The sequence below is a fragment of the Trachypithecus francoisi genome, unplaced genomic scaffold, assembly GCF_009764315.1.
Source record: "Trachypithecus francoisi isolate TF-2019V2 unplaced genomic scaffold, Tfra_2.0 Lachesis_group12, whole genome shotgun sequence".
Taxonomy (NCBI): domain Eukaryota; kingdom Metazoa; phylum Chordata; class Mammalia; order Primates; family Cercopithecidae; genus Trachypithecus; species Trachypithecus francoisi.
The window spans coordinates 968,023-988,069 of NW_022681457.1; the positions used below are offsets into that span (position 1 = coordinate 968,023).

At 48.6% G+C, this 20,047-nt stretch overlaps 1 protein-coding gene across 2 annotated transcripts in view; it reads right to left on the reverse strand.

The window, feature by feature from the left end:
- Positions 1 to 20,047, reverse strand: part of OPA3 (outer mitochondrial membrane lipid metabolism regulator OPA3) — a 59,033-nt gene that overhangs the window by 37,279 nt on the left and 1,707 nt on the right. The gene's annotated exons all lie outside the window — the stretch shown is intronic.

The window sequence follows — 20,047 nt, forward strand, 5'->3', positions numbered from 1 at the left end:
TATACTGGAATAAAATAAAAGAATACACTTTTATTAAGAGTAGCAAACAAAATAAACTGGCCAGGCGTGGTGGCTCACACTTGTATCCCAGCACTTTGGGAGGCCAAGCGGTGAGGATCACCTGGGCCCATGAGTTCAAGACCACTATCGGCAACCTGTGAGGTCCATCTCTACAAAAAATAAAATAAAGGAGCCGGGCATGGTGGCATGTGCCTGTGGTCCCAGCTACTCGGGAGGCTGAGGTAAGAGGATTGCTTGAGCCCAGGAGGTTGAGGCTGCAGTGAGCCGTGTTTGTGCCCCTGCCTCCAGCCTGGGTGACAGGGGTAGACTATGTGTCAAAAAAAAAAAAAAAAAAAGAAGAAGAAATGAACTACTGATACATGCAGCAAGAAGTATCTCAAAAGTATCAAATGAACAAAAGCTAAACATAAATTTCATAATGTATGATTCCATTTACATCAAGTTGAACAACAGGCAGAACTAATCAATAAGGAGAGAAGTCAGGGAGACAGAGCAGGGGAGGAGGGACCTTTTTAGAATGATGATGATGTTTTATATCTCGGGTACTAGTTACATGGGTATATGCATTTACCAATACTCATTGAACTGTAGCCTTTAGATTGTATAGATACTATATCCTAACAAAGAATATACCAAAAAATCAAGTGCCAATAATTAAACATAAGAGGAGTTTGGGAGCCAGTGGGATGTGACTTCTTATCCTGTGTTGCCTCAGGGAATCTGTTCCTTTCGCTTTGAGAGATTTCCTCACTCAAAACCAGGATGGTCATAAACTCCCTAATAAGGTGGTTAAGATCATTTGCTGAGATAATGGAAAGCATTTTAAATAAAAGCTGTTATCAGTCAATAAATTATTATTCAGGGTAAACATAGCTTCAAGCCAGTCTCTGCGGTGGCTGCCCTTCCCCAGATGTGATCCAGCCAAATGATGATGATGATGACGATGATGATGATTATTATTGTGAGACACGGTCTCACTCTATCACCCAAGCTGGGATGCAGTGGTGTGATCTCAGCCCACTACAACCTCAGCCTCCAGAGGTCAAGTGATCCTCCAGTTTCAGCCTCCCAAAATGCTGGAATTACAGGTGTTTGACACCACACCTGGCAATCCAGTTTATTTATGTATTTTATTTATTTATTTATTTATTTATTTATTTATTTATTTATTGAGACAGAGTCTTGCTGTGTCACCTAGGCTGGAGTGCAGTGGCACGATCTCGGCTCACTGCAACCTCCGCCTCCTGGTGTCAAGCCATCCTCCTACCTCAGCCTCCGGAGTAGCTGGAATTATAGGCATGCCCCACCACACCTGGCTAATTTTTGTATTTTTAGTAGAGATGGGGTTTCACCATGTTGGTCAGGCTGGTCTCGAACTCCTGACCTCAGGTGACCCGCCCACCTTGGCCTTCCAAATTGCTAGGATTACAGGCGTGAGCCACTGTGCCCCGCCCAATCCAGCCAGTTTTAAGCTTGCCCTAACAGTGTTCCAAGTTTTAATAGAATTGTGCAGGCCACAATAGCCAGGCAGTGCTTCCTCTCACAGACCTGGCTTGATCTTTCCATTATAGCAACTGAGACTGCAGTAATGCACAGTGCTCCAGTTACCAGAGGGGCACGACTGGTTCCATCTGCCCAGCATCTTGGGGGAGCGTATCTCCCCAACTTTTGGCTCAAGGGATTCAGGAGGAGGTAACCCCACTCCTGAGTCTGGCCAATTAAGGCACTGCTTTCCCTGGGTCACAGAGACTGTGGCGGGATGGGGATGTGACGCAGGGTGGGCCACTCGATTCAGCCTGGGAATTCAGCGGGAAATCCCGGTTGAAGCACCCCTCTGTACCCTGGGGTCACTGGGCAGGTAACTAATACCCTCAAATGTGCCCCATGAGACCAGGGATCTTTGTTCTGTTGACTACTGAGTCATGCCTCTCAGAACAGTTCCTGGCACACAGCAGGCACTAAATAAAGATTTGTTGAGTGAATGAATTACTCAGCCTCCTAATGGACTGAACCATAGCCACACCCCAGAAAACGATCCCCACCTCTAATCTCCTCCCAGGCCTGGAAAGACCAACTCAACTTGGTATAGAGGACACTCAGGAGTTTCTAGAAGCAATTAACAGAGAGGTTAGGGCCGAGCGCTGTGGCTCACGCCTGTAATCCCAGCACTTTGGGAGGCCAAGGCAGGCAGATTACTTCAGGTCAGGAACTCAAGACCTCTCTGGCCAACATGGTGAAACCCCGTCTCTACTAAAAATACAAAAATTAGCTGGGCATGGTGGCGGGTGCCTGTAGTCACAGCTACTCAGAAGGCTGAGGCAGGAGAATCGCTTGAACCCAGGAGGCAGAGGTTGTAGTGAGCTGAGAGAGCACCACTACACTCCAGCCTGGGCGACAGAGTGAGACTCCGTCACAAGACAAACAAAAAAGATTTCAGAACAACTTTAGTGTTTCTAATTACCAGTGCTACTTTATATAATTCTCTACTGTCTTAGTAATTCCATCCTCCCTACCTCCATTAGGGTTTAGAAGCCGATACTCACCACTGCAATCTCCTATACACCAAGGGGCAGGAGGTGACCCGGCTGTGGTAAGCTGGCAGTGAGGGGAGTTTCCTAGGGACTTCTGGAAAAGGATATTCCTCCTTGAGGCGCTATCCTCACTATCTGACCACCCACCCCTCCATACACAAACGGACAGACTTCCTCCCTTAGGAAACATAAAGCCACAATGCCTGGAGCCGCAGCAGCCCTACTGAGGCTATGAGGACTGCCTGAGCACCAACACGGCAGAGACACAGTCCTCAGGTTCCTAATGACACCACTGAGCCACCAAACCAACCACGAAGAGGCCTTCCTTAGGGCTTACTGAAAAGCCAGCAAAAAACACCCTTTTGATTTAAGGCTTGATTGACATTTACTGGCTGGGTTTTCAATTAATTACAGATGAGCATAAACTGATACAGAGATACACCGGTCAATTACAGATGGCTTCCTGTGCTTTCTCAGGCAGGCGCCATCCCCAGGCTGACACGGACGCCCTCTCCTGTCCACTTGACATATTGCTTGCGGCCAGGACAAGTAGATTCCCTGGGATGCACTCAGGTTGCAAATCAGTCAGCCCTCTACACAGGGGCTTCTGAAAAACACTCCTGGCCGGGCGCGGTGGCTCAAGCCTGTTATCCCAGCACTTTGGAAGGCCGAGACGGGTGGATCACAAGGTCAGGAGATCGAGACCATCCTGGCTGACACGGTGAAACCCCGTCTCTACTAAAAAAATAACAAAAAAAAAAAAACTAGCCGGGCGAGGTGGCGGGCGCCTGTAGTCCCAGCTACTCGGGAGGCTGAGGCAGGAGAATGACGTAAACCCGGGAGGCGGAGCTTGCAGTGAGCTGAGATCCGGCCACTGCACTCCAGCCTGGGCGACAGAGTGAGACTCCGCCTCAAAAAAAAAAAAAACAAAAAACAAAACAAAACAAATCGGCCAGAAGATTTAGCCATGAGAACATGAGCAAATTCCAGCAAATGCCTCTGCATAATGAAGGGTGGGACTAAAAAAGGAGCAGCGAGATTAAATGAAGCCAATGACACACTTCTTCCATCTGAGACTGTGTGCCTTAGTTAGGTCTTTGCCAGCTGTGACAGCCACAAAGAATGTCAAAGCCAGCCGGGAGCAGTGGCTTACGCCTGTAATCACAGCACTTTGGGAGGCTGAGGCGGGCAGATCACTGGAGGTGAGGAGTTTGAGACCAGCCTGGCCAACATGGTGAAACCCCATCGCTACTAAAAATTAAAAAAAAAAATTTAAAAAATGAGCTGGGTATAATGGCACACTCCTGTAATCCCAGCTGCTCGGGAGGGCTGAGGCAGGAGAATCGCTTGAACCTGGGAGGTGGAGGTTGCAGTGAGCCAAGACTGTGCCACTACACTCCAGCCTGGGGGACAAAGCGAGACTCCATCTCAAAAAAAAAAAGTCAAAGCCAGACTCTCACAGAGGGTTTCACCAAGAGTTTCCAAATTTACTTAATAATGTCTGTATAGGAGAATGTTTTCAGTGAGAGTAAAAATATTTGGGGGGGCATGAATAAGTTTATTTTTAAAATGTTTACATGTTCATTTCATCCCTCTAATTTCTGTGTATGGTTTTAAATGCATATAACAGCCATACTGTTATATGTTAGCGCCATACATGACCACTAAATACTTTTATTTATTTATTTTATTTTATTTTATTTTATTTTTGAGACAGAGTCTCGCTCTGTCACCCAGGCTGGAGTGCAATGGTGCGATCTTGGCTGACCGCAACCTCCACCTCCCGGGTTCAAGTGATTCTCTTGCCTCAGCCTCCCAAGCAGCTGGGATTACAGGCATGCAGCACCACGCCTGGTTAATTTTTTGTATTTTTAGTAGAGACAGGGTTTCTCCAGGTTGGTTAGGTTGGTCTCGAACTCCCGACCTCAGGTGATCCACCCACCTCGGCCTCCCAAAGTGCTGGGATTACAGGTGTGAGCCACTGTGCCCGGCATTTATTTTTTTTAGAGAGACAGGGTTTCACGGTGTCAACTAGGCTGGAGTACAGTGGTGTGACCAAGGTTCGTTGCAGCCACGACTTCATGCGCTCCAGTGATCCTCCCACCTCAGCTTCCCAAGTAGCTGGGGCCATAGGCGCACACCAATCACACCCAGCTAGTTTTTTTTATTGTTGGTAGAATTGGGGTTTTGCCACGTTGCCCAGGCTGGTCTTGAACTCCCGGGTTTAGGTGATCCACCCGCCTTGGCCTCCCAAAGTGCTGGGATTACAGGCGTGAGCCACTGTGCCTGGCTGACTGCTAAATAATTTTTACATATGTGTACATACATGCATATATATATATGCTAGGGAAGGAACCTCAGAAATGTTTCCTTGATAGGAGAATATAATAACAAACATTTGGAGGTTACCAGCAGCAGCCTGGCTACCATATAATATAACTGATGTGATGCTCTGGTGATTATAAATAGACTCCAGCAAAGTGATTTTCAAACACTGGTGCGTGTGAGAATGCACTCCGGAGACTGCTAAAAATAAACACGTCCACCCCTTCCCCACGTCTACCAAATCAGGACCTGCAGGTAGCACTCCTGGGCATCTACCAGAAGCACCCCACAAAGCTCACTAGTTTTCCTCCATATTGTACACCTTTCAGCTCCCCAATCCTCTCGGCACTTGTGTTTAATCTGGTGGGTAGTCAGCCCCTCTATTGAGAGCTGAACACCAACTGTTGTAGCTGTCCTTTCTAGAAGTTCTATTTAATTCTTTTTCTAGCTCCCTGGCAATTTTTTATTTTACTTGTGTTTTAAGATCCTTCTCTTTTATCCTTTTAACAGATAAGCTTAGGTAATTTATATCTACATCTGATCATTTCACATGTTTGCAGGTTGTGACCTGCCATGTTTTTCTGCTGGCTCTCGTTCATGGTGGCTGCTTTTTTCATACGGTATATATATATATATATATTTTTTTTTTTTTTTTTTTTTACTGTGAGCTTGTATGCTGGAACTCTGTCTGAAGGAGTTCTCCAAGGCTCGGGCAAAGAGAGCACAGGCAGAAAGAGTTTATGTTTGTCCTTGCCAGGTGCTTAGACACAATTAGGTACCCCAGGGGTTCATTCTCAGCATGCAACTTCTAGGACCTTTCAAAGAGGCCCCAAGTCCACATGAGGGACAGTCAGTAGCTACAAATTCTCAAAGGAGAATGTATCAGTCTCTACCTAGGGCAAAGTCTTGTGTGCCTTAAGAAGGAGGTTTTTTCTAGTTTACCAGGTACCTTGGCGGAGACCCGGCTGTCTCCTGGCCAGTTCCCCCACAGCATAGTCCCCATTCCCCAGGCCAAGTGATATGGTGTGGCTGTGTCCCCCACCCAAATCTCATCTTATATTCACCCAAAAAGTTACATTCATACAAAAAATTACATTCATACAAAAAATTAGCCGGGCATGGTGGGGCATGCCTGTAATCTCAGCTACTTGGGAGGCTAAGACAGGAGAATCACTAGAACCCAGGAGGCAGAGGTTGCGGTGAGCTGAGATCATGCCATTGCACTCCAGCCTGGGCAATAAGAGTGAAACTCTGTCTCAAAAAATAAAATAAATAAAAAGTAAATAAACATGTACAGAGTATTTGAGGGCCAGGCACAGTTCTATGTTTTATGGATATGAATATCCACATAACAACCCAATTACAAGCATAAAACAGGCCCAGAGAGGTTAAATAACTCTCCCTGGGGTCACACAGAAAGTGGCAGAGCAGGGATGGATAAGCGGGCAGCCTGGTTCAAGGCCAGGCTGTAAAGAGTAAACAGTAAACACTGTTTACTGAATGGTGCTAAGGGAACATCAGACCTATGAGGTAAGTGCTATATGGTACAGAAAGTCAGAGTGACTCATGCAGGACACACACCACGTCAACAGCGGGGCAAGGATCTGAGTGCACCAAGTCTTTATCCAGAAGCAGAGGTTTTGGTACTTGGGCAGTAATGACAAGAAGGGATTCCGGCTGGGTGCGGTGACTCACGCCTGTAATCCCAGCACTTTGGGAGGCCACAGCAGGCGGATCACTTGAGGTCAGGAGTTGGAGACCAGCCTGACCAACATGGTGAAACCACATCTCTACTAAAAATACAAAAATTAGCTGGGCGTGGTGGCGGGCACCTGTAATCCCAGCTACTCAGGAGGGCAAAAGCCTGGGCAACAAAGTTAGACTCCGTCTCAAAAAAAAAAAAAAGGATTCCATGTATACCCCATCCTGTAGTAGCAACCAGATGGGCATGTCCCAGGCCTGGGCTCGCCTATCCACTATCCTGTTGCATCCTCACAAGAATCCTGGGAGATAAGTTCTATTATTATCCCATTTGATAAATATGGAAATGGAGGCTCATAGAGGTCAAGCTGCCTGCTCAAAATCACACGGCTAATAAGAGGCAGTGCCAAGATCTGAAGCCGAGAGTGCCTACTCTGTGGCAGACTGCCATCGGGGACCCCTTCGTATCATACCCTGTGCAGCCCTTTCCCACACTCACTGTAGTCTGTGCCTAGGGCTGCTTTGACCAATAGAGTGTGGTGGAAATGACGCTGGAAGGTTCCAGGCCTTGCCCTTAAATAACCTGCAGCTTTTGCTTCTTCCTGCATGAAAATCTGGCTATTGGGGAGTACTGAGCAGCCGTGGAGATATTCAGCTACTTGGGAGGCTGTAGCTGCAGGAGAGACCACGTGGAGAAGAGAGGCCCAGAGACTATGCTGAGAGGGAACCAACTGCCCAGTGCCAATTCCAGATGACTCCAGCCCAGCCACCTCCGCCTGTACCTGGATAAGAGCCCGCCAAGCAGCAACCGGCAAAAGAACTGTCCGGCTGAGCCCAGGCAAGCCACAAAGGTAACAGAAACTAAGAGTGACTGGGTTTTTTGTTTGTCTTTTTGAGACAAGGTCTTGCTCTGTTGCCCAGGCTGGAGTGCTATGGCACGATCTTGGCTCACTGCAACCTCCACCTCTCTCGAGTTCAAGCGATTCTCCTACCTCAGCCTCCTGAGAAGCCGGGACCAAAGGCATCCGCTAAATTTTTATATTTTTAGTAGAGAAGGGGTTTTGCCATGTTGCCCAGGATGATCTTGAATTCCTGGCCTGAAGTGATCCACCCATCTCAACCTCCCAAAGTGCTGAGATTACAGGCATGAGCCATTGCATCTAGCTAAGAGTTATTATGTTAAGCCACCAAGCTTTGGATCAGATGGTTATGAAGAAAAAGAAAACTGAAACCAAGTCCATGGGCTAAATTCATAAGAATGGCCACAGAGCTGAACACTTCTGAAAAAATGACCTCAGCAACCTGAATGAATGATTGTGGTGTATCCGTTTCCCACGGCCACTATAACAAACTACCACAAATGCAGTGGCTTAAAACAACACAAATTTATTATTATTTGAGACAGGGTCTTGCTCTATCACCCAGGCTGGAGTGCAGTGGTGCGGTCACAGCTCACTGCAGCCTCATTCTCCTGGGCTCAAGCAATCCTGCCCCAGCTTCCTGAGTGGCTAAAACTATAGGCATGCATCACCATGCCCCACTAGTTTTTTTTTTATTTTTAGTAGAGACAAGGTCTCGCTGTGTTGCCCAGGCTGGTCTTGAACCCCTGGGTTCAAGTGATCCTCCTGCCTCGGCCTTCTAAAATGCTGGGATAACAGGCGTGAGCCACCACACCTGTCCTAAATTTATTATTTTACAGTTCCAGAAGTCAGAAGTCTGAAATGGGGGCCAGGTGTGGTGGCTCACGCCTGTAATCCCTGCACCTTGGGAGGCCAAGGTGGGTGGATTACCTGAGGTCAGGAGTTCAAGACCAGCCTGGCCAATATGGTAAACACCCGTCTCTACTGAAAATACAAAAATTAGCTGGGCGTGGTGACATGCACCTGTAATCCCATCTACTCAGGAGGCTGAGGCAGGAGAATCGCTTGAACCCGGAATGCAGAGGTTGCAGGGAGCTGAGATGACACTACTGTACTCCAGCCTGGGTGACCGTGCGAGACCCTGTCTCAAAAACAAAAAACAAAAAACCAAGCATGGTGGCTCATGCCTGTAATCCCAGCACTTTGGGAGGCCAAGGCGGGTGGATCACCTGAGGTCAGGAGTTCAAGACCAGCCTAGCCAACATTGTGAAACCCTATCTCTACTAAAAATACAAAAAATTAGCCAGGTGTGGTAGCGGGTGCCTGTAATCCCAGCTACTCAGGGGACTGAGGCAGGAGAATCGCTTGAACCCAGGAGGCAGAAGTTGCAGTGAGTTGAGATCGTGCCACTGCACTGCAGCCTGGGCAACAAGAGTGAAACTCCATCTCAAAAAAAAAAAAGAAAGTCCAAAATGGCTTTCACTAGGCTAATCTCAAGGTGTCCGCAGGGCTATGTTCCTTTCTGGAGTCTCCAGTGGAGAATCCATCTCCTTGGCTTGGCTTTTCCAGCTTCCAGAGGCTGCCCACATTCCCTGGCTCATGCCTTCCTTCCTCCATCTTCAAGGCCAGCAAGGCAACATCCCTCAAATCATTCCCTCTCTTGCCTCCCTCTTTCCCTTATAAAGACCCCTGTGATCATGCTGACCCCACCTGTGTAATTCAGGATCATCTCTGCATCCCCAAATCCTTAATTTGATCACATCTGCAAAGTCACCTTTGCTGTGCATGGTAACATACTCAGCAGGTTCTTGAGATTAGGATGTGGACATCTTTGGGGGACCAGTCACTCTACTGCCTACCATGTGTGATAAACCAGGAAAAGGACCAGTGCACTCCAAAGGAATAAACAGAGACGAGCTGGAATTTTCCCACTGCCCAGAGACATCTCACAGCCTCCCTGGGTGCACCAAAAGTGAACTTGCAGGCGTGGCTTCAACCTGCCTAGCATCACCAACCTCCTTTACTTTTGGGTTAAAATAATGTAAACAAAGGAATTTTGTGTTTAAAAAGATCTTTGGGCCGGGCGCGGTGGCTCAAGCCTGTAATCCCAGCACTTTGGGAGGCTGAGACAGGCGGATCACGAGGTCAGGAGATCGAGACCATCCTGGCTAACACGGTGAAACCCCGTCTCTACTAAAAAATACAAAAAACTAGCCGGGCGAGGTGGCGGGCGCCTGTAGTCCCAGCTACTCGGGAGGCTGAGGCAGGAGAATGGCGGAAACCCGGGAGGCAGAGCTTGCAGTGAGCTGAGACGCGGCCACTGCACTCCAGCCTGGGCGACAGAGCGAGACTCCGTCTCAAAAAAAAAAAAAAAAAAAAAAAAAAGATCTCTGCCTCCCCAGCAGGGTGCATCATCGATGATTTATGCTTCTAGCATGTACTATTCTCTCCTCAGGCAGCCACAGCTACTGCTGCAGCCTCTCCTGTGAGACAGCTGGGCCCAGCCCGCTGAGTCAAAAGTATCTCAGCCAAGGTACAGATACTGGATTTATTGGTCAGCTCGGGACACCTGACCTGAGAGAACGCAGGGCCACCAGTGTACCCTGGGAAATTCCAATTGCCATGGCTGGGGGCCAGAGCAAAGGGCAATTAGCAGTGTGAAGACACTAATGATGTAATTAAAATGTGTAAATGTAAGAAGCCAGTACATCGCAATATCCGGTAGCATCTCCAACTCCACCTGTCCCTAACTGAGCTCCAGGTCTTTCTGTCCAACCTGCCCCTTCTCCAGTCGGCCGTCTCACACCCAATCCATGGGAAATCCTGCCGGCTCTACCTTGTAAACAAATCTACTGGTTTATTCATCATGAAGAGGAAAAGGAAAGGTTCTCGACATGGTTACACCTTAACCAAGCGATCCAAATTACCATCACAAATGACGGAACAAACAGACCTCAGGAGCCCCCTGAAGGGATGGCCTTAAGAGGCACCTCGAGTCTGTGGTGCTCCCGCCAAACATGTTCAACATGAATCCAATCAGGGGAAGCAATCAGGAGACTCCAGACAGCGGGACACATTATCAATCAGAGGACTGGCTCCGATGCCAGTGTCATAAAAAACAAGGGCAGGGATACTATTCTACAGCAGGGTCAGCAAACTCTTCCTGTAAAGGGGCAGAGAGTAAATATTTTAGATTTTGAGGCCGGGCGCGGTGGCTCACGCCTGTAATCCTGAAACCTCTCTTTGCAAAATGATGACTGACACAGTGAAAGAGATCTAACTTGACTGACTTCATCTTGCTTCCACCCTCTAAGCTGCCCTTGTACATTCCTGAGTAAAGGCTGAACTAACTTTGGGAGAAACTTATCATTTATAGTTTAAACAAACATAGTGCCTGGCGCAGTGGCTCACATCTGTAATCCCAGCACTTTGGGAGGCTGAGGCAGGTGGATCATGAGGTCAGGGGTTCGAGACCAGCCTGACCAACATGGTGAAAACCCGTCTCTACTGAAAATACAAAAATTAGCTGGGCGTGGTGGTGGGTGCCTGTAATCCCAGCTTCTCAGGAGGCTGAGGCAGGAGAATTGCTTGAACCCGGGAGGTGGAGGTTGCAGTGAGCCGAGAAGCACCACTGCACTCCAGTCTGGGCATCAGAGCAAGACTCCATCTCAAAAAAAAATAAAATAAATAAAATAAACAAACATGGTAACAGCCCTTTTCCAAAGCAGACCTCCTTCTTGCCTGGTGACTAGATTGCCTTTGGAGGACTAACATCAGTCACAAGATTAGAAATTATGGTTTAGGAGTCATGCAGCTGGAGGCTACAAGATTCTGACCCTCCCTAAACTGCTCCTAAGATCACTGCTTGAGGCCGGGCGCGGTGGCTCAAGCCTGTAATCCCAGCACTTTGGGAGGCCGAGATGGGCGAATCACGAGGTCAGGAGATCGAGACCATCCTTGCTAACACGGTGAAACCCCGTCTCTACTAAAAAATACAAAAAACCAGCCGGGGTAGTCCCAGCTACTGGGGACGCTGAGGCAGGAGTATGGCCTAAACCCGGGAGGTGGAGCTTGCAGTGAGCTGAGATCCGGCCACTGCACTCCAGCCTGGGTGACAGAGAGAAACTCCGTCTCAAAAAAAAAAAAAAAAAAGATCAGTGCTTGAGATATTCTGCAGACCCTGCACTTGATGGATCAGATGGCCCCACAAAGGCCAACAAATTGGCTCATCTGATCTTATGCCCCCCTCCCCAACCTCCACCACCCAGGAACTGACTGAGCGCAAGACGACTGCTCTGACTCCCTATGACCTCATCTCTGACCAATCAGCACTCCTGGCTCACTGGCTTCCCCTCACCCACCAAATTATGCTTAAAAACTCTGCTCCCCCAGCCAGGCGCGGTGGCTCATGCCTGTAATCCCACCATTTTGAGAGGCCAAGGCGGGTGGATCTCCTGCGGTTGGGAGTTAGAGACAAGCCTGACCAACATGGAGAAACCCCGTCTCTACTTAAAATACAAAATAGCCAGGCGTGGTGGCGCATGCCTGTAATCCTAGCTACTCGGGAGGCCGAGGCAGGAGAATCAGTTGAATCCGGGAGGCCGATGTCGTAGTGAGCCAAGATCGCACCATTGCACTCCAGCCTGGGTGACAGAGTGAGACTCCGTGTTAAAAACAACAACAACAAGAAAAAACCTCTGCTCCCTGAATGGAGACTGATTTGAGTAATAATAAAACTCCGGTCTCCCACACAACCGGCTCTGCGTGAATTATTCCCTCTGTTGCAGTTCCCCTGTCTTAATGAATAGGGTCTGTCTAGGCAGCAGGCAAGGTGAACCCCTTGGGTGGTTACAATCTCAGCACTTTGGGGGACCAAGGTGGGCGGATCACTTGAGGTCAGGAATTCGAGACCATCCCGGCCAACATGGTGAAACCCCATCTCTACTAAAAATACAAAAATTAGCTGGGAGTGGTGATGGGCACCTGTAGTCCCACCTACTCCGGAGGCTGAGGCAGGAGAATCGCTTGGGAGATGTAGGTTGCAGTGAGCCGAGATCCCGAGATTGCAACACTGCACTCTAGCTTGGGAGATGGAACGTGACTCTGTGTCAAGAATAAATAAATAAATAATAGTTTAGATTTTGCAGGCCATACAAACTCCATTCTGCAGCCAAAGACAATACATAAACAAATGGGCGCAGCTGTGATACCATAAAACTTTATTTACGAAGTCAGGCAGTGGGCCGGATTGCCAAACACGGAAAGATATTAAAGGAAGATTAAAGGAAATTAAAAAGGCAAGATATTAAATGCAGTACATGATCCCTGGGCAGACTCTAGATGTAAAATAATAATAAACAGCTAAAAAGGACATTTTGGGGTACAACTGAAGAGCCATATATTAAATAATATTATTATCAATATGATTATCAGTGTTCAATTAATCAGGTGTGATACTGGTACTGTGCTATACAGGGCAATGTCTTTGTTCTTAGGAGATACAGGTTGAAATATTTAGGATTGAAGTGTCACGTCCACAATTCATTTTCAAATAGTTAAAAAATATCACGTGTGGCCGGGCACGGCGGCTCATGCCTGTAGTCCCAGCGCTCTGGGAGGCCGAAGCAGGAGGATCACAAGGTCAGGAGATCAAGATTATCCTGGTTAACACAGTGAAACCCCGTCTCTACTCAAAATACAAAAAAATTAGCCGGGCAGGGCGGCGTGCACCTGTAGTCCCAGCTGCTGGGGAGGCTGAGGCAGGAGAATGGCATGAACACGGGAGGCAGAGCTTGCAGTGAGCCGAGCTCACACCACTGCACTCCAGTCTGGGTGACAGAGCAAGACTCCGTCTCAAAAAAAAAATCGTGTGTATATATACACATAGATATACACAGATGAGAGCAAAAACAAAGCAAACTTGTTTAAAGTTAATACATGATGAATTAGATGGTAAAGGATAAATAGATGATTATATTATTTTTTTCAACTTTTCTGAGGGCTTGAAAATATGAAAAGAAGTTGGGTAAAAAATATCTCCGGGCCGGGTGCAGTGGCTCACGCCTGTAACCCCAGAACTTTGGGAGGCCAAGGTGGGCAGATCACAAGGTTAGGAATTTAAGACCAGTCTGGCCAACATGGTGAAACCCCGTCTACTAAAAATAGAAAAATTAGCTGGGCATGGTGATGGGTGCCTGTAATCGCAGCTGCTTGGGAGGTTGAGGCAGGATAATAGTTTGAACCCGGGACGGGGAGGTTGCAGTGAGCAAAGATTGGATCACTGCACTCCAGCCTGGGCAACAGAGCAAGACTCCGTCTCAAAAAATAAACAAAAATCTCCAGAACCTGACCCCTAACTGTCACTCACTTCCTCTCTGAACTATAATAGTCACCTCCTCCTTCACCCTAGGATTACCGAAAGGATCCTATTAAAATAGAACTGTGAGGCCGGGCTCACACCTGTAATCCCAGCACTTTGGGAGGCGGAGGCAGGCAGATCATTAGGTCAGGAGTTCAAGACTAGCCTGGCCAACAAGGTGAAACCTTGTTTCTACTAAAAATACAAAAATTAGTCGAGCGTGGTGGAGGCGCCTGTAATCCCAGCTAACTGGGAGGCTGAGGCAGAGAACTGCTTGAACCCGGGAGGCAGAGTTGCAGTGAGCAGAGATCACACCACTGCACTCCAGCCTGGGTGACAGAGTGAGACTCTGTCTCAAAAATAAATAAATAAAGGGATAGAACTGTGGGCTGGGCATGCGATAGCTCATACCTGTAATCCCAGCACTTTGGGAGGCCGAGGCCGGTGGATCACTTGAGACTAGGAGTTTAAGACCAGCCCAGCTGACATGGCAAAACCCAGCCTCCACTAAAAATACAAAAATTAGCCAGGCACGGTAGCAAGCGCCTGTAATCCCAGCTACTCGAGAGGCTGAGGCAGGAGAATCGCTTGAACCTGGGAGACAGACGTTGCAGTGAGCCCAGATCGCACCATTGCACTCCAGCCTGGGTGTCGGAGTGAGACTCTGTCTCAAAAATAAATAAATAAATAATAAAATAAAATAGAACTCTGATCTTGTCCCTCATCTGCACAGGACCCTTCAGTGAGTCCTGTTCCACTCAGAGTAAAGCCAAGGCATTTGCAGTGACCCACAGGCCCCATACAAACTGTCCCCCTTTCCCGTCATCAGTTTCCTCTGTACTGTGTGCCAGGCACGCTCATGCCTGAGGTCCTGTGTGCATGCGGGATCCTCTGGGCTGGAACGCCTCTTCCCCCAGATACCAACACTGCTCGTTCCCTCCCTCCTTTGCATATTTTCAGTGAGTTCTCCCTGATAATCCTATCTACGCTTATAGCCTTCCTTTAAATACTCCTTGTTCTACAACCCTGATTTTTTCTCCTAGAGTAATTATTGCTAATATATTTCATATTTTAACTTCTTTTTTTTTTCGAGATGGAGTCTCACTCTGTCACGCAGGCTGGAGTGCAGTGGTGCAATCTCGGCTCACTGCAAACTCTGCCTCTTGGGTTCAAGCGATTCTCCTGCCTAAGCCTCCCGAGTAGCTGGGATTACAGGTGCTCGCCACCATGCCTGGCTAAGTTTTGTAGTTTTAGTAGAGATGGGGTTTCGCCATGTTGCCTAGGCTGGTCTCAAACTCCTGACCTCAAGTGATCCGCCCTCCTCAGCCTCCCAAAGTGCTGGGATTACAGGCGTGAACCACTGGGCCCAGCCAACTATTTATTTCATTTACTGTCTGGCTTCCTCCACAAGAATGTAAGGTACCTGAGGGCAAGATGTTTTGCTTTTTCCTGCCTGTTGTATCTATAATATCTACATGACAGCTATGACCCTATGCCAGGCACTGACTTAACATTTTATATCCATTTACTTAATCCTCACAACAACACAATAAATATTATTTACAGCATAATGCATATATAGTATATACACAAAATGAGAATATTAATAGCATCTACCTCATCATAATTGGTGAGGACCCAATGGTAGAGGCTGGGAGGTGCTCAAGACAAGCCTTGGTACAAAATACGAGCCCAGTTAATGTGACTATTACATAACACCCACTGTACAGAAGTGGAAATTGAAGCTAAGAGGGGCTAAAGGATGTACCCAAAGTCACCAGACTGGGTAGGGATTCAGACCTATGTCAGTCTGACTCCAGAAGCCATTTTCTTTCTTTTTTTTTTGAGATGGAGTCTCGCTCTGTCGCCCAGGCTGGAGTGCAGTGGTGCGATCTCGGCTCACTGCAACCTCCGCCTCCTGTGTTCAAGTGATTCTTCTGCCTCAGCCTCCTGAGTAGCTGGGATTACAGGCGCACGCCACCATGACCAGCTAATTTTTGTATTTTTAGTAGAGGAGGGGTTTCACCATGTTGGTCAGTCAGGTCTCTAACTCCTGACATTGTGATCCGCCCGCCTTGGCCTCCCAAAGTGCTGGGATTACAGGAATGCCCGGACTTTTTTTTTTTTTTTGAGACAGAGTTTCACTCTTGTTGCCCAGGCTGGAGTGCAGTGGCACGATCTCGGCTCACTGCACTGCCCGCCTCCCAGGTGCAAGCGATTCTCCTGCCTCAGGCTCCCGAGTGGGATTACAGATATGCGCCACCACGCCTGGCAAATTTTGTATTTTTAGCAGAGACGGGGTTTCTCCACGTTGGTCAGGCTGGTCTCTAACTCCTGACCTCAGGTGACCCACCCACCTAGGCCTCCCAAAGTGCTGGGATTATAGGTGGGAGGCACTGCGCCTCGCCCAGAAGTCTTTTTATTGATTTATTTATTTATTTATTTATTTATTTACTGAGACAGAGTCTCGCTCTGTTGCCCAGGCTGGAGAGCAGTGGCATGATCTCAGCTCACTGTAACCTCTGCCTCCTGGATTCAAGCAATTCTCCTGCCTCAGCCTCCCAAGTAGCTGGGACTACAGGTGTGCGCCACCACGCCTGCCTAATTTTGTATTTTTAGTAGAGATGGGGTTTCACCATGTTGGCCAGGCTGGTCTTGAACTCCTGATCTCATGATCCACTCACCTCCGCCTTCCAAAGTGCTGGGATTACAGGCGTGAGCCACTGCGCTCGGCTCCAGAAACCATTTTCTTTTTTTTTTTTTTTTTTTTGAGACGGAGTCTCGCTCTGTCACCCAGGCTGGAGTGCAGTGGCCAGATCTCAGCTCACTGCAAGCTCCGCCTCCCGGGTTCACGCCATTCTCCTGCCTCAGCCTTCCGAGTAGCTGGGACTACAGGCGCCGCCACTTCGCCCGGCTAGTTTTTTGTATTTTTAGTAGAGACGGGGTTTCACCGTGTTAGCCAGGGTGGTCTCGATCTCCTGACCTCGTGATCCGCCCGTCTCGGCCTCCCAAAGTGCTGGGATTACAGGCTTGAGCCACCGCGCCCGGCCGAAACCATTTTCCTTCCTTCCTATTTTCCTTCCTTCCTCCCTCCCTCCCTCCCTCCCTCCCTCTCTCTCTCTCTCTCTCTTTCTGTCTTTCTTTCTTTCTTTTTTGAGACGGAGTCTCGCTCTGTCGCCCAGGCTGGAGTGCAGTGGCCGGATCTCAGCTCACTGCAAGCTACGCCTCCCGGGTTCACGCCATTCTCCTGCCTCAGCCTCCCGTGTAGCTGGGACTACAGGCGCCCGCCACCATGCCCGTTTTTTGTATTTTTTAGTAGAGACGGGGTTTCACCGTGTTCGCCAGGATGGTCTCGATCTCCTGACCTCGTGATCCGCCCGTCTCGGCCTCCCAAAGTGCTGGGATTACAGGCTTGAGCCACCGCGCCCGGCCTCCAGAAACCATTTTCTAAACCACAATGCTAAGAATGTCACAGTGTTTGGAAGACAGACAGAGACAGGAAACAAACTGGGTCTAGGAATTCAGTGTCCAAAGTCCTGCCTCTGGCACAAATCTCTGCGTATGACCTGAGCAATTAACTTCTGCCCTCAAGGCCTCCATTTTCTCTTCTGTAAACCAGAGGAAGTCATTTCTCTTTCTGGACATGGGGACAAAACAGTTGTGGGGGTCAAATGAGATGGCTAACAGGAAAGCACTGTGGTAACCGTGAAATCTAATACTTTCCCATTCTAAGAGCTGCAGACCCAACAATGACCCCACCAAACACCGAAGAACCAAGAATTCTGGGCTCTGGAAAGCAAACTTTAAGCATCCAAACTTACAGAGGGGAAAAAAGGTGCATTCCCTTAACTATGTGGGCCTTGTATGTGCTCCTCTCTCTGCCCCAGTGCTTTCCTTGCTCCTTGTCCTGGTGTTGTCTTCACCCTTCAGGTCCTAGTTCAGCTGTCTCCTCTGCCAGGAAGCCCTCCCTGAACCCCATGCCACATCAGGTGCCCAGTGGGCTCCCCCATCTCAGCTCTGCCCCCGCTGGACTAGGAATTCCTTGAGGGCACAGATTGGTGCTGGCTTGGTCCCTGCTGTTTCGCCAGCATTGCCAGCACAAGACCTGGCACAGGGCAGAAGCTCACAAAATACTAGCTAAAGGAAGTAATGAATGGATGGAGGGATGAATGGTGTGTAACCGCCCAAAGGGTTCACCTTGCCCGCTGCCTAGACAGAGCTGATTCATCAAGGCAGGAGAACTGCAAGACAAAGAGTAATTCACGAAGAGTTGGCTGTGCGGGAGGGTTTTTTGTTTGTTTGAGACAGAGTCTCGCTCTGCTGCCCAGACTGGAATGCAGTGGCACAATTTCGGCTCACTGCGACCTCTGCCTCTCAGGTTCAGCAATTCTCCTGCCTCAGCCTCCTGAGTAGATGAGATTACAGATGTGCGCCACCACACCAGATAATTTTTGTATTTTTAGTAGAGATGGGGTTTCACCAGTTGGTCAGGCTGGTCTTGAACTCCTGACCTTGCGATCCGCCCACCTTAGCCTCCCAAAGTGCTGGAATTACAGGTGTGAGCCACTGCACCCAGTCAGGGGTTTTACTATTACTCAAATCAGTCTCCCTGAGCATTCAGGGAGTATATATATATATTTTTTTCTTTAGATGGAGTTTCACTCTTTCGCCTTGGCTGGAGTGAAGCGACGTGATCTTGGCTAACTGCAACCTCCATCCCCGGGTTCAAGTGATTCTCATGCCCCAGCCTCCCGAGTAGCTGGGATTATGGGCACCTGCCACCATGCCCGCCTAACTTTTGTATTTTTAGTAGAGATGGGGTTTCACCATGTTGGCCAGGCTGGTCGCAAACTCCTGACCTCAGGTGATCCACCTGCGTCAGCCTCCCAACGTGCTGGGATTACAGGCCTAAGCCCATGGGCCCAGCTGGAGCAGAGTTTCTAAGGATAACTTGGTGGGTGGGGGAAGCCAGTGAGCCAGGAGTGCTGATTGGTCAGATATAAAATCATAGGGAGTCCCAGCAGTCTTCCAGCACTCAGTCAGTCCGTGTGTGGGGGCCACAAGATCAGATGGGCCAGTTTATTGATCTGGGTAAGGCCAGCTGATCCATCAAGTGCAGGGTCTGCAGAATATCTCAAGCACTGATCTTAGGAGCAGTTTAGGGAGGGTCAGAATCTTGTAGCCTCCAACTGCATGACTCCTAAACCATAATTTCTAATCTTGTGGCTAATGTTAGTCCTACAAAGGCAATCTAGTCCCCAGACAAGAAGGAGGTTTGCTTTGGGAAAGGGCTGTTACCATGTTTGTTTAAACTAGAAACTAGAAACTAGAAACTAAATCTCTCTCAAAGTTAGTTCAGCCTTCGCCCAGGAATGAACAAGGATAGCTTGGAGGTTAGAAGCAAGATGGAGTCGGTTAAGTTAAATCTCTTTCACTGTGTCAGTCATAATTTTGCAAAGGCGGTTTCAGTGGTTCTCCGACCCAGCCAATCATGCTAAATTCCCTTATGTTATGTCCCACGTAGCACACAGATCACCTTTCTAAAGTAGTTTATATTTTTGGTGTTTACTATGCCCTTTATTTCTATTTATTTATTATTTTTTGAGACAGTCTTGCTGTATCACCCAGGCTGGAACGCAATGGCATAATTGAGGCTCACTGCAGCCTCCACCTACCGGGTTCAAGCGATTCTCCTGCTTCAGCCTCCCAAGTAGCTGGAACTACAGGCGTGGGCTACCACACCCAGCTAATTTTAGTATATTTTGTATATACAGGATTTCACTATGTTGGCCAGGCTGGTCTCGAACTCCTGGTCTCATGTGATCCGCCCACCTCGGCCTCCCAAAGTGCTGGCATTACAGGTGTGAGCCGCCGCGCCGGACCTTACTATGCCCTTTAGATCTGAGCTCGGGCGGCCCCCTCTAGGCAGCCCTGCTGGCCTCAGGTCCTTGGGCCAGGAGCTCCTCTGAGCTCCGGGGCTCCCACTCCCCGACCACTCTGGGTTGACAGTGATGGATCAGGAGTGTATCTCCCAGTGCTGAGCAAAAAGGCCGCATAGTCTGTCTACCGAATGAAAGGACGGCGTATGAGCGCATTAATGAGTACACAGATGAATGTCCTCTCTGGTTCAAAGTCCTTTTCCAGATTCCCAGGCCATGCCTCCAGACTTCACCCCCGAACCATGCCCCTAATCCAGACTTACTGCCTACAGTAAAACTGAGGCACGTCGACGTCCTAAACGGAGGATATAC